We start from the raw sequence: 12,502 nt of genomic DNA, 5'->3' as shown, positions 1-12,502 counted from the left end.
TCAGAAGAAACATCATGTACAAAGGCATGGATGTGTGAAACCACAGAACACTTAAAACAAGCAAGAGACCCTATAGTATGGTATTTATGGTATAGCATGATAGTATGGTAATTATGGTATAGCATGAATGCTGGGGCCAAGTGGCCTGGGTTTGAATCCTGGCTTCCCCTGGTGATTGGTGTCAAGCTCCTTGGCTTCTTTGCACCTCAGTTTCTCATCCGTGCAGTGAGGATGGTAACATCAGTCACTCCCTAACAGTGCAGTGTGAGCACTAAACAGTAAACTACATCCAGCCCTTAGATGCCCTTAGGTGCACCAGTACCTGGCATAGAAGTGCTCCACCAGTTTCTGCATCTGGTGGTTGTTCTTATTACCCATAACCTTCATTATTGCTGATATCTGCTAACTCCTCATTGTTACGTTAGTAAGAATACAGACTAGCCTGGACCACGCACCACACTTTTCTTTCCAGTCTTTCCAAGCTTTCCAGAGGTATCAACACAGTTACTAAACTTCAGTTTTCTCACCCAGCAGGTTGGCATGAAATGGCTCTTCCATTCTGCTGAGAAGAGCCCATCCCATTAGTGAAGCTGGGAACTTTCCTCTCAAGGCAAAGTTTTACTTTCAGCCCCTCAAAAAGGAGGAGGAGAAGACAAGATGGACAGAGCTGTTTTATTGAGGGTGAAGTGAAGCTTGTGAGAAGGGATCACTGCCATTCTCTCCAGCAATGGCATCACTGGCCTGGCGAGAGACCAGGGCTGCCAGGGTGACCCTGCTCTGGTGTGTGCTCAGGAACTTGTCTTGAGGAGCATTCATTCCCTCCCTGTGCTGGGTTTATCAAAGCCAGAGGTGTCAGGCACGTGAGGATTGAGCCTTCTGCAGATCTTCCCCCCTTCCCCTTACGTGTTTCTGTGTAGATTTTGTAATAACGAAATTCAGGGAAAATTGCATCATGATTACAGCCCCAGGGGACATGAGTCTTAGCTTTGACATTACTGCAGGCACCCGTATAGTGCCTACTATGCACCAGACACTTCTAAACATGTTGCTTTCATCAACTCAGTTCCCATAAGAGCTGAGTTGATACATACATATTCATACACACATATATGTGCGTTGGTCGAGCTCAGCTAGGTTATGCTGTGATAACAACCACCACCATATCTGAATGGTCTGTTTCTTACTCATTCTCTGTGCTCATTGTAGGTCTACGGGAACTCTCTTCTACTCTGTTCTTACCTCAGGATTCAGAGTAAGAGAACACCTTCCACCTGGAATGTTTCAAATCTCATGTCAGAGAAAAGGAAAAGGTAAATCACTCTTTGGCTCTTAAAAGCTTCCACATGAAAACGATGCAGTCATTTCAGGTCACACTTCCTAACCTTACCAGACTTCAAACAGGCTTGGAAGACATGTTGTATTATGGAAGAACCAGAATATTGTTGGTGAGGAGGCCTATGGACTATCACAATGTACAATTATTATCAGCACTTTATGGATGAAGAAACTGAAGAACAGTGAGATGCTACATGTTTGTAAGTGGCAAAACTGAGATTTGAACTCAGGGAGTCCCCTCCCGAGATTACTTGTAACCACTGTGCATAAAGCTTTCCCCAGGTATTGAACCTGTCCAAATTTTTCTCCATATGTAGAATGGGAAAAGAAACTTTTCTTCTGTATCTCACAGGGATGCCCTTAGAAGTCATCCATCCATCCATCCATCCATCTGTCCATCCATCCATCCATCCACTCTTGCAGTAACTGGACACATGCTATGTTACAATTATTGTTCTAATTGTTGTGGAATCAGTAGCAAATAAGACTAAGTTCCTGTGCTCATGGAGGATACATTCCTCCATGCCTCATGAAGTACTGGGTAAAGAATAAAATAAATAAGAGAATGAATCAATGCACAAAGTAAGGATAAATGTTCTAAAGACAATATGACCTAGTAATACCGCTATACACAGAATCATCTCCCTTTAGAATTCATATGTGAAAATCCTAACCTCCAATGTGATATATTAGAGGTGCAGCCTTTGGTAGGTAATAAAAGTTAGATGAGATTATGAGGGTGAGGCCCTCATGATGGGATTGGTGGCTTTATAAGAAAAGAAGATGATAGAGTGCTGTGGCTCATACCTTGTAATCCCAGTTCTTTTGGGGGCTGAAGCAGGAGGATTGCCTGAGGCCAGAGATTGAGACTACTTTGGGCAATATAGAAAAACCTCATCTCTACAAAAAAAAAAAAAAAAATAGCCATCTGTGTTGGTTTATGCCTGCAGTTCTAGCTACCTAGGAGGTTACAGTGAGCTATGACTATGCCACTCTAGCCTGGGCAAGAGAGCAACATCCTGTCTTTAAAAAAAAAAAAAAATAGAGGAAGAGAGAGAAATGTTGTTCCTTTTTGCCGTGGGAGGACACAGTGAGAAGGTGGTTGTTGCTGTTTACAAACTAGGAAGAGAACCCTCACCAGGAACTGAATCAGCTGCATCTTGACCTTGGACTACCCAGCCTCCAGGATCATGAGAAATAAATGTCTGTTGTTTATCTATGTAGCAGTCTATGCCAGCCCAAACAGGCTACTCCCAATGGGACAGAAAATGACTGGCGAGGGTTCTTTAGATTGAGAGACCCAAGAAGGACCATATCCAGAAGTGACATTTGAGCTGGGTTTTTCATATGCAGATCTAGGAAACAGAGAGAATGGCAAGTAAAAGGCTGAGACAGGAATGAGCCTGGCATGTGTGAGGGCAAGACTGAACAGAGCACAGCAATGAGGAAGGAGAGGCCAGATAGTGACAGTGTAGGGACAGCCAGGGGCCAGATCATGAAAGAAGGATGGTACATACCAGGCATTTTTCAACATTTTTGTGGAGTTAAAACTCCCTTTGAGAAACTGTTGAAAACTGCAGACAAGTTCACCATCACAGACCACATTCATACATCATTTTGCAAGTAATATCAGGAGTTTTGCAGCCCCCAGCCCTCATATCCATCCAGACCCTAGACTGGGAACTTCTGACAAATACAAAGACACCTTGAATAGCACACGGGGAAAGGGGAGGAAGAAAGAAATTTTCATTGTTTGTAGAGGTTTCTCCATGCTAGAAACCTTGCCAGTTATACATTAAATGTTTCACATATTTCACAATCCCATTTTGTAAATGATGAAACCCAGATTCAGGGAGGCTAAGGAAAAGCTTTAGGCTAAACAAGTAATAAATGACCAAGAATTTGAATGAGGTTGGTTTCACTCCATAGCTGATATTATTGTTATTAGGTGGAGGGTCTAGTTTCACTTCGCCAGGGGCATTTGTATTGTTAAGTAAATGGTCTCTACTGTCAACCAAGCGAGGCAGTATCTATTTCCTTCTCACTGGCTGTAGTTGAATAACAGAGCAGCTCAGATTCTGAGTTTCCACTTCTCTCCTGCCACACTGATTATAACGTCAGCCTTTATTACTCCCAGCAGAGTGGTGAAATACAATCCCTATACCACTACCAATTAAGGTACTTTCTATTCACATGTTCTTCCTCTTTGTGGATGCCAGCAGATCAGCTCCAAGACTCTTCCAGCGGTTTAGAATTCTTCTCAAAGGAGTCATTTGCTCATCATCGTCTTTCTTAATTAGGGATCTAATGTATTGCAGCCAATCCTTGACCGAGAGGAAGATGGAGACCTGGAAAGGAGGCACGACCATTCCTTTCAAGGTAATCAGTTTTGAAGCTGCTTGACAACTGATATTGATTTCCTCATGCTTGGAAAACCACCTGGGAAAGGATTCTGAACTCACAGGTCTGGGCAATCTACACCTTTACTTATGCACTCACTGTGCAAAGCCAGGAAATGGCCTGTAATGAGATGAGCAAAGTACCACCTTCCCTGAAAACCCACATGCATGGGAATAATTGGGAGGATTCTTCTAGACACAAATAAAAGAAATAGTTCACAACTGACACGTTCGTAAATCACGCATTCTCCATTTTCCTTTCCTTATACCCTTATGCAAAAGCTAATACTTAAGGACAACCACCCACCCTAAAGATATTATTTCTAATGTCAACATGCTGTTAATTTATTGCCCCTTTTATGAATGAGGAAATTAAGGCTTACAGATGTGAGTTACTTCATACAGTTTTATGCAGCAAGTAAATACCTGAACTGGGGATTTAAAACCCATGTGGGTCTGAAGTCTCTGTTCTTCCAGTATCCTAGGCTGCCTCCTTTTTCCACATGTGCATTCGGCTTCCTTGACTTTCCACTTGCTGTAATTTTTGAGTCTGTTAACTTAGCATCGTTCAGAGATAATGACTCCCTGCTGGTGATTTTGGCTTCCTTAGGTGTCATATCCAGGTGATGATAGAGCGCTATCAAGTTAGATTGCAATACTACTCATTGCCAGTAGGCATCACCATCTTATTTAATGTGATTATTCAAACGTATTTCCTGAGCACTTGCTTTATCAATGAGACCAGGTCTCTGCTTCTTGAAACTTACATTTCGGTCCTTTGAAAGACAAACCAATTTAGAACATTCCATCAGATAGCAATCAGTGGAATAAAAAAATGCTGAAATTTAAGGCTTCAAGCTCTGTCAAATTAATCTGGTATTTGAGTTTCGAAGTGTGTTATATGAGGAAGGCCTCTGTCTAATGACATGAAGCCAGCTGCCATACAGTGTAAGAGATCATCTCTCAAGAAACCTCCATGCCACTGACTCTGCTCAACCAGCCAGTGCAAACTGCTCCCACTTTCCCAGTGAAACAGACTGGGAAAGGAAAACCTCCTGGAACTAAAACTTTTGGAGTTTACTGCCTGAGTGTCCTTAAAACCTTTCACCATCACCACAGAGCAAGCCCCAGTTCTCTCATCTGCATTCATGATCTAACTTTCCTCCACAGCCTGAGGTCTGGCCACATTCTCCTCTTATGTAGTACTTTATACCCTAATAAACCAGAACTGCTCTTCAGTCTCCACGTATGTAATTGTATGTAATTTTATAATTTTAATTTTCTTAGTAGCCACATTAAAAAGTAAAAATAGATGAAATTAAATTTCATAATGTATTTCATTTAACCCAATATATTCAAATATCACCATTTTAACATGTCATCGATAAGAAAATTTTCAATAAGATAATTATTTTACAGTATTTTTCTTATATAAAGTTCTTCAAATCTGGAGGATATTTTGCACTTACAGCGCATCTTAATACAGAAGCTAAATTTCCATCAGAAATATTTCACCTATGTTTAGATTTTATAAACTATGTTCTCAGAAAAAGTAGAATCACATACCCAAGCTGTTCTAAACATACTTAAAAATTTCCTTGGGTGGTGCCTGCAGCTCAACGGAGTAGGGTGCCGGCCCCATATACTGGAGGTGGTGGGTTCAAACCCAGCCCCGGCCAAAAACTGAAAAAAAAAAAAATGTTTTTCCTAAAAACTGAATTAAATATAAAAACATAATTTTCCTTTAATATTTAAATCTATGTTGACAAAACTAGCTCATCCATTTTAGAACAATTAACTTGACCTTGAAGCTAAAACGTATTCATTCCATTTCATAATTTTATCTGTCCATGATCAACCCACTAACTTTTGTGTCAATTCAGTATTAATACTGGTTCAAAAGGGCTTTGCCTAAGTTGATTTACTAATATCCATAAAATACTCTTCACTTGTATTTATTTATTTATTTATTTTTGCTGTTTTTGCAGCCAACACATAAAACGTTACTGGTTACAATTTCTGGATACTGGCTTGAATTAGAAAAAAAATTATTATTGATTTGTATAATTAAATTCTTAATTTCAGCAAGTTATCCCACGGATCTCGCTGGGTCACAAATAAACTTTTCCCTTCCGTGAAACTTTAAATTTAGCTTGTTCATCTGCAGTGTAATATTGGCTAGGAAAGGTGAATCACACTGTCATTTTTTGTCTTTGATTTAGTGAATTTTGGTTCAAGGAAATCTTGGAGTTAATAATATAGTAAGTCTTTTTAAAATTGTTCCACGACTCAACTGAGGGACGTTGGCAAAAACCCCACAGGATTATTAATTTATCTTCTATTTTGTTCAATAGATTGATAGACTGGCAAGGATTCACAACATTTCCACGTATATAGTAAAGAACTTTAACAACTGTTCATATGACATCTTTCATAGAATATGCTTCAGAAAAGTAAACACGAATATTTTCATGGTACTTAGTGAAATGAAGCAATAAAGATAGTATCAGTCTGCTGTTTAAAATGCCAATTAAAAACCTAAAAAAGCACTATCTGCCCCAACACATTTTTTTCACATCTAAGTAAAATTCTTCTTAAACAGATATAGAAGATTTTTTAAATATCTATGCCATAGATTCCATATTTGGGGATTAATAAATTTTTGGTAAATTTGTAAGCATTTTTGAGACAACATGCATCCAAAGTATTAATTGGGCAGTGCCTCATTTATTTTCCAACCCATTCAAAGCTGAAATAAAGTACTTTCAATTTTACAAATTTGACTGAACTGACCTTTGATACTGTCAGAAAGGTCTTCTATTCTCTGGAAAGTTGGTCGGTGTCAGAACTGAAGGTTTTCCACTTTTTGTAAAATAGCATTTGTTAGTCTTTTCCTTGCCATTTTCTAACAGAATTTCCATAAGTAAAATAATAATTCATTTTTCTCACTATCATAAAATGGCCCTGCGTGTTTGTGTATATGTGCAAGAATCTAGGTTGTTGACACTAAGTTGGGCAAAGTTTCAAGCTCAAATTATATTAAAAGTCATTTAAATTTTTGGATTGATGCCTAATTCTGATAGGAGGTAACTAAATTAGTCAATTATTTTTTGATGGTTGCGAAGGAAGTTACCAAATGCACTATTTTCTATAAATGTAAATATTATCTATTATCTTTTTTTTTAACAAAACAGAAAGCTGCTTTTTTTGTGTGCTGCAGTAAATTGCAATTACCTTCATTGTGAAATTTACAATACACTTTGTTCAAGTCTCCTATTTTCTTTTCCATTCTGATTTTAGTATTAGTTTCTGCATCTCCATGCAATTCTCTGTCAATAGTCTGCCCTCATTTTAAGTGAAAAATTTTGTCCAGACTTATTTTTTACATTAAAACTTAATTGTGTCATAATTAAAATAATAGCAAGTACTTCAATTTGTAATAATTGCCAGTTAAGATATACATGGTTACCATAGTAATTGAAGTCGTCAGCATGAAATATTCAAAGATACACATTCCAACACTGCAGTGCCGTGTAGGAAAAAAGTCACTTAAACTGAATCAACTCATTGACGCTGACTAGCTCTGGGGTGTGTGTATGCATCATCAGAAAAACAACAGGTGCATCGAAGTCGTACATCTCTATACGACAGGGCTATCTTATGTGTCACCAAGACTAAAGTGAAAAAGAGTTTGAGACAAAAAAGTTTTAATTAAAAAGAATGTACATTTTTTCCATTTTAGAATTAAGTTAATAAAATTTATCTAGGTTAAAAATTCATTTCCTCCGTGACATGCTTGTCATAGATCAACTGCTCAAAAGCCATACGGAGGCAGTGGCTACTGTATTGAACCATGTACACCTAACACACTGTCTGCAATCAACAAACATCTTTTGAATAAATAGACTAGATGTGTATGTCTCTTTCCCTAACTTTGTGTTTGAACCTTGGAAACTAAGACCCAAACATAGTCACATCATACTCAACTCCTCTCTAATCTAACTCTAATGACACAGAGGTAATATCCATTTTTAACGGGCTTGCGGGGATACCAGTGGCATAGACAGCCTTCTGGAGTGGAAGGCAGGATGGTGTGATGGCAAAGAGAATGGCAGAATGATGGGGAGTGGAGTCTTCAGAGCTCGTTGGCTGCGTACGTTAGATTTCGCCTCTTCAAAAGAGACTGCTTATAATACTCCACATATTTGCTGGGAGGATCGAATAAAAATATTTCTATTCATAAGTTTTAAAACAGAGTCCAAATGTTAGTGTTTTGATCTTGTCTGTGCCAGGAGGAAATCTGCCTCGGGCTGAATGCAGCGGCATTCAGGAAGTGTCCGTGTCATAGAAAGCTGGACGGCTGTGCTGTGTTATTAGGGAAGCCCATGGTACCAGCAGAGCACGGGTGGGCACGGTCAATGCCAGCGAGACGCAGTTATATACAAAATCCAGAGACCAGTACTTAACCAGTTATTAGGTTTCCTTTTCTTCAGGCATAGGAACTTAATAATGAAGAGTGCAAACCAGGAGCCAGACTTGGTTGGGACTCAGGATTTCGTTAATTATGTGACTTTGGACACGTAAACTTGCCATGCCCTTGATTTTCTCTTCTGTAAAATGGGGATTATAATGTGTCCTATCTCATAGGGTTGACTGAACAGTGAGATAATTCTTAGAAGATGTTTTAAAAAGTGCCTGGCACATACTAAGTTACCAGTCAGGAGTTAATGATTGTCATCATCTGTGATGGGTTCACCCTGTGTGGGCTGCTGGGCTGTCCTTATTTTAACAATTCCTATTTAATATTTAATGATTCCTACTTCCTCACTATTCCCTCTGTCCTCCAGCAGGGTCCTGGTTCTCACGTGGGAAATCACACACACCTCCTTGAGACTCAGTTCATCAAGGGGGGTGGGGGGCAATGAGTCTTTCATTTTCTTCAGAATGGAGTATCTGTGAACAGAATGGAGTATCTGTGAACACTGCTTACTCTTCTGGCTGACTTCACCCGTCAGATTCATCTCACGGCTGAATTTAGATGTGTAATCAAGCAGGTTGTTTCTATCTCTTTCTGAGGCCTCACTGAAGAACCTCCACCTGAGAAAAGGAGGGAGAGGCATCAAGATACAGGACTATGCCCAGGAACCTTGCCCCTGGGGAATAGTGGATGACTGTGGTGGGGCCTTCGCGATGGGTGCCATTGGTGTTGGCATCTTTCAATCAAAGGTTTTTGAAATTCTCCAGTGGGAGTAAACCACAGACCACGAGGCAGTTCAACAGCTATTAAAACCAGAGCTCCACAACTGGGGGGTAGCTTTGCTGCTAGGGGAAGTCTGTTTTCCATGATTGACTGTAGTATAGTTCAAGTCAGAGGAAAAGAAGATCCCTGGAACTCCATCACACGTGGTGCCTTAACAAGGGCCAGACTGGCAGCAAGAAATGGACCAGTGGCCATGGTTGGGTCAGCTGTCATGGGTGGCATGCTCCTAGCGTTAATTGAAGGAGCTGGTATCTTGTTGACATGTTTGGCTGCTGTGCAGTTTCCCAGTGATCCTCGGTTTGCTGAAGACCCTTCCCAGTTGCCTTCCACCCAGTTACCACCCTCGCCTTTTGGAGACTATCCACAGTATCAATAGGACATCTTTCCCAGGATTTCTTTAACAAAATGAGCTGTAGTTTGAGAAGGATTTTCGAAGATCAAATTACAATCAGTTTTTTAAAGCATAGGTTTTAAAAGTATGGCCATATAGGCTATGAAGAGACATTTAGCCCTTTTTTCTATTGAAAGGAACATGTGGTGGGAATGTTAATAATACATTTATTTATTTACACCTGCATTGCATTTGTGATCAAAATGTCTCCTATCATTAAAAGAAAACAGGGCAGGTGCTTAGAAGATGAAGGGCCACCAGGCAAATAACAGAGCAGTGTGACCATCAGTTCCTGAGGACTTCTCTGCCTGATTTTATGTGTTCTGTTATTCAAACAACAAAAAGCTCCTGGAACTTAGTCTTTTTCTTAAAAGATAAGTGGTAGAGTTCTACTTTTCATGCTTGCATACTTCAGGTAATGCACGTTTTATAGTTAGTGCCTCATCTAACTTGAAGTGAATTACCTGTGAGAAGAATTACATGGTGTCAACATGGATCATTTTATAGTGGAATGCTTTATGGATTGAAGGACATGGTAATACATGTAGTCTACGTTGAAAGTAAGATATGCTGTCTTGATGGAGAAGATGTTGGATACAAAACTCTCCTCCCTTTAGAGCTGTTGTGTCTTGGTTGCTGATAATCTGAAACAACTTGCTTCCAATATACCTAATTCTATATGAAGAATTCATAGAGGCTATGGTGGTGCTGGAAAAGTCTGATGTTTAATATGTCCTTGAAAATAAAATATGTGCTGGTTTAAAAAAAAAGAAACAAAAAGGAGAGAGAAAGAAAGGAAATCTCATTCCTGTATTCATTTATTCATTTTACAAATGTTTACTGAGGACTTATATTTTGTCTGATGCTGTGTAGGAGCTTGGGAGTCAACTGTGATCAAAATGGTAAAAAATATTCCTGCCCTCAGGGAGCTTGCATTGTAGTTTCAGAGGGTGCTGGATAATAAATAATAATGTAATAAGCACATTACTCGGTATGGTAGAAAATTATAAACACTGTGAAAAAAATTGAACAGACTAAGGGGGATTGGAGATGTGAGAGGTAGAGTTGGATAATACTGTCAACAGAATTCTCAGGGAGGGTCTTGTTAAGAATAGGGCATTTGGGGAAATACTAGAGGGAGGTCAGGGAGATAATTAGAAGAGTGAAGAGTGTGAACGGCAGAGGGAATAGCCACTGGGAATGTCCTAAGGTAGGACAGTGTCTGGCCTTACTTAAAGCACAGCCAGGAGACGTATCTGGAGTGAGTGACAGGCTATAGCATGTAGGGCCTTTTGGGACATTACAAATACTTTGACTCTTCCAGGAAAATCATCTGGGGGCACAGAATGTAACTGTGGGGCTAGAGATCCTAGTCGCATTGTTATTTCAAGTCAGATTTGGGCAGTGATGGTATAAATAGATCACGAAATTAGATTATCTGAGCCATCGGAGGAATTTAAGGAAACTGAATTCTCTTGCCCATCAGCCCTTGAATTCCACATGCAGAATTGCTACCATCTTGGACACCATGTGATAGGGAGCTCTGGTCTTCCCAAGGCAGCACATGTTTCTAGTTCTGCCTGGTGGAAGAGTCTCCCTTTCATTGAGCTGACATCCATCTATGGGCCTGTCATTGCCATCCATCACCTTTATTTCTGCCCCTTGGAGGCCTTTCAGGATAAGCATAATCTCTCGTCCTCATGACAGCCCTTCAAATATTTGAAGACAACTGCCATATCCCTAGGGTTTTCTCTTCCGCAGGCTGATCAACTCCAGTTCCTGCTATCATTTCTCATGTGACAAATATTTCCAGCATCTCTTCTCTCTCTTTCCTTCTGAGGGGTAGTAAATAACTTTAGGAAAATGAATGGAGCTGGAAGACAGAAATTGGCTTGCAAAGGACTGGAATTTGAATAAATCTGAGAGAAAGATGGTCTCTGTAACAAAGTCCTACCTCAGTCTTTTCTGCAAAAGATAATGAAATTTCAGGAAGGGGATGGGAGGCAATTATGTTCTCTTTGGTAGGTCTGGTCTTGAGGCAGATAAGGGAATAGATCAGAGTAAAATTCCACTTAGGGCTGGGGGTAGAGGAGTTGGGAGGGAGACAGGAGAGGTCAGAAAATCTGCTATCCCGGCAGCTTCTAAGGCTTTCCTATTTTAGTTCAAAATCCTCAGCATGTCAAAGTGCGCTTGTTGTCTGAGCCCCAACGTGAGCGTTCTGATGTGGGGGATGGAGAACTCACGAAAAGTCTGTGGCTCATCTGGGACATTAAGAAAACTGGCCATGTTTTGGCACAATAATCAAGTAAATGAGGTGAAAGCTATGTTGATTGGTTAAATATAATCATGTTAGAGTGTATAAAAAAAATCAGTACATTGTATCCCACATAGGCATGAATGTATCCATGAACTATGTGTATTTGACATAATAAAATTTAAAAAGAGAGAGAGAGAGAAAACTGGCCACTTGGCCCAACTGAGCCCTCCTCCTCTCCACCCTGGTTTGGAGTTTCATTGTGTCCTTGCCAGGGTCCTTGTCACAGCTCTCTCCTATCAGCAGCCCCTCTGCCAGGCGGGTTCCCACACCCCTCAGCCGAGCTTTCCAGCCTCACATCCAGCCCAGGCTCAGCTAGAGCCTTTAATATCCTTTGCCATCCCCTGATAACTCCATTCAAGTGCAGGCCCCAATCCTTTGCATTTGCTATCAACTCCACCTGAAATGCCTTTCTCCACTTTTTTTGCTTACCAAACTCTCCTCATCCATGCTTCCAAATCCTACTCAAATATCACGCCATTCCCGAGGACTTCTCTGTTTCCTAAAGGCGGACGTCCCAGCCCTCTCCTCTGGGTTCTGACAATACTTGGCACCTACCTGTGTTGCATTATTCTCGGTTTGCTGCATTACCACGATGTGCTCAGGCACCTGTCTCCCCCACTGGGGTCTGCTGGTGGCAGTCCTTGGCAGGCCTTCCCTTGCAACTGTATCACTTTAATCGCTGCCTCTGCTGTCGCATGGCCTTCTGCCCCGTGTCTCTGGGTCCTTCCTCTTATAAAGACACCACCCACCTGATTCGGGCCCGCCCTTCTCCAGCACGACCTCATTTTAACTTGATTACA

General features: G+C 40.6%; 1 pseudogene; it reads left to right on the top strand.

Moving 5' to 3' along the window:
• Positions 1 to 9,370, top strand: part of LOC100958008 — a 47,720-nt pseudogene extending 38,350 nt beyond the window's left edge.
• The last annotated feature ends 3,132 nt before the right edge of the window (positions 9,371 to 12,502 follow it).

Source organism: Otolemur garnettii, unplaced genomic scaffold, assembly GCF_000181295.1.
Source record: "Otolemur garnettii isolate 467f Iridium unplaced genomic scaffold, OtoGar3 scaffold00007, whole genome shotgun sequence".
NCBI classification, from domain to species: Eukaryota; Metazoa; Chordata; class Mammalia; order Primates; family Galagidae; genus Otolemur; species Otolemur garnettii.
This window is presented reverse-complemented; position numbering and strand designations above follow the sequence as displayed.